The sequence below is a fragment of the Neomonachus schauinslandi genome, chromosome X, assembly GCF_002201575.2.
Source record: "Neomonachus schauinslandi chromosome X, ASM220157v2, whole genome shotgun sequence".
In the NCBI taxonomy this organism is placed as follows: domain Eukaryota; kingdom Metazoa; phylum Chordata; class Mammalia; order Carnivora; family Phocidae; genus Neomonachus; species Neomonachus schauinslandi.
The window spans coordinates 43011605-43014684 of NC_058419.1; the positions used below are offsets into that span (position 1 = coordinate 43011605).

Consider the following 3080-nt stretch of genomic DNA (forward strand, 5'->3'; position numbering starts at 1 on the left):
GCATAAAAGAGAGACTGATAAAACAAGCATGAGTTTGATTTTCCATTCATATTAAGAGTTGGTATACTTTCTTCCAACTTGATGAACAGGCAACAAATAATCTTACAGATTCATATTATATATAAAATATATATATAATTGAGATATAGGTTACATACCATAAATTCAACCATTTAAAGTGTACAAGTCAATGGTTTTTAGTACATTCACAGATTCATTCAATCATCAATCAATTTTAGACATTTTTATCACTCCAAAAAGAATCCTCATACCAATTAAAAGTTACTCCCAATTGATCCAACTCCATGTCCCAAGCTCAGTCCTAGACAACCACTAGTATTACTCTCTCTATTGATTTTCCTATTCTGAGCATCTCATATAAATGAAATTATATAATACATATAATACATGGCATTCTGTATCTGGGTTCCTTCACTTAGCATAATGTATACAAATCTCACCCATTTTGTAGAAAGTATCAGTATTACATTCTTTTTTATTGATGAATAATATTCCATTATAAGTATATACCACAATTTGTTTATCCATTCATCAGTTGATGGACATTTGGGTCATTTTCACTTTTTAGCTACTGTGAATAATCTTATCACCTCTTACATTAGTTTCTAAATGTGCACATCACTAAACACTGGTCCAGATATTAAAAGATGCCATTTTTTATTTCCCAATTCCTTCCCAAGTCACCAAAAATTAATAAAACACATACAGGAAAACCAGATAATAGCTCTTCAGTACATAATAGGCACTTAAATATTTCCTGATTCAGTGAATTAATGAATGAGAGAAATCTTTCCTTCAACCCCTGCTTCCCTTTTCAATCACATCCTTATCAGTGCCACCTGTATACTATATCATAAAATGTTAGAGCTGGAAAAGAGCATGGAGTCCAGGATTCATTCAGTTGTGGTTCAAGATCCATATGTATCAGAACCACCAAAGGAGCTTGTTAAAAATATTTATTTCAGCGGCCCTCCAACTTTCAGAGAAACTCAGTAACTTTTGGGGGTGATGCCACAGGAAGCTGCCTTTGTTACAAGCAACCCAGGTAATTCCAGTGCATCTTAAAATTTGGGAATTATTTAGTCCAACCTTCCCATTCTATAGAGGAGGAAATTAAGAACTAGCATGGGGAAGTGACATACTCAAGGTCACAGAGTATGGTAGAGATAGAGTAATAGGGAGCGGAGATTATGAATCCCAATACAGCACTTCTCATTACCTTGGGTACCCTCTTTATTACATCTCCATCTTTCCCCTGTGAATATATACTTCTCTCACAGACTTGCTCTATAAGTGTCAGTGTCTGACACACCTTAAATGCTCAAGAGCTATCATTTTTTTTAAGTTTGGTCCTGTGTGAACCAGATACAAAAGGATCTCCTATTTTGGCAGTGTTTGCTAAAAGTATAAAGTAACAAATATAAGGCCCAAGAAGAGAATACCAGACCCAGGAAGACGGTCTCTGTGGTTCCTGATCCAAATGTTGAAAAAGAGCCTATCTGAAAAACTGTCTCCAACCATGGGCTTTCGGTGGCCAAAGAAGTTGTGTAGTGACATTTCCTATCCAAGGTTCTGAAACTGCTCTGTACACCCACTGTGATCTATTTAAAGGAGCCAGTTCTTTTTAGAAAACAGTTTCTGTTTCTCTGAGAGTTCTAGAGGGGAGGGGGATGGGGGGATGGGTTAGCCTGGTGATGGGTATTAAAGAGGGCACGTACTGAATGGAGCACTGGGTGTTATACGCAAACAATGAATCATGGAACACTACATCAAAAACTAATGATGTAATGTATGGTGATTAACATAACATAACATAAAAAAATAAAAAGGTATAAAAAGGAAAAAAAAAAAGAAAACAGTTTCTGCCAAGTTTTCTATCAGAGGGAAATCATAAAATAGGTGAGCTTTAGCCATGAGTAAAAGGTAGTGGAAATTTTTCTAAGTGAAAATTGATATGCCTATCAAAAAGATACACTCACTGCAAACCCATTACCATGAATCATACCTTGCTCATTTCTCTGCACCTTAACTATTTTTTCTGATATCTGATATTATTTGTTACTCTTAGAAAAATGTCATTTTTGACTGGACTTGGACTTGGACTTTGACTTAAAGGTAGAAGTTCTCAGAGAGGACAGCCTCCATCTCTTGGCAATCTGTTCCTGGCATTTTTCTTTGGCCTCCTACATTCTCTTAGCCCAAAGTTCAGCATATTCTGCAGCCTCTTCCTCATTTTTCTTAGTATACTGTTTCTTCAGAGCAATGCACAGACATTTGTGTTGGAGGACATGTGGAGTAACAAGATGCAGAATCTTGGGTGCTTTGGTTCTAGGTTTCTTACCTTCTTTGTTTATGGGCCTTCTCACAACATACTGGTAGACATCATCTTTAGAGAGACTGAAAAGTTTGCGGATTCTGCTAGGTCTTTTGTGCCCCAGGCGATGAGGCACAGTAGTATCAATGTTTCCAGGAATATCATTTGCCCCCCCTTTTTACAATGACCAAGTTAAGAACACTGATATTGGTACCCACAATGCAACCTCAAACAGATTTTTTGCTTTCTTTCTCTAGTCCTCCTTGATCTGTAGCAGGAATGGCCCTTACTCAGCAGCAGGTGGACATGGCCATGGGACCAGACACCCTGTTTTATGAGGAAGCCTTATTTGTCATTGTCACCACTGATTCAGACCATGTAACCCTTCCATTCTTCACCCAGAGCATCATCAGCAACTTCTGTGGTTATAGTTTCTCATAAAAGGTATGAAGTTTGCATTCATTGTCCACTTCAGTGAGTTTCTGGCAGCCAGCAGCTGGGAAAGAGATGTTCAGCTTCATCCTAAAGCAGCCTACTGCCTCTGAGGTGCCACACAAAAGAGTTCACCTTAACTTTTTGAAAATTATTTTTTCAAAGTAATAGTTATATAATACTACAAGACTTATTAACATAAAACAGCAGTCCTCGGCTCCCTCCTCCTGAGTCCTTCTTCTTAAAGACAACTTTGAACTTTTTAAGCTGTTTCTTCTGTTATTTATCTCCATGTATTTTTTTAAAGATTTAC

The 3080-nt window shown here is 37.1% G+C and overlaps 1 pseudogene; it reads right to left on the bottom strand.

Annotated features, from left to right (window-relative positions):
- Positions 1 to 2096: 2096 nt before the first annotated feature.
- LOC110570083 lies at positions 2097 to 2856 on the bottom strand (annotated as a pseudogene).
- Positions 2857 to 3080: the final 224 nt, after the last annotated feature.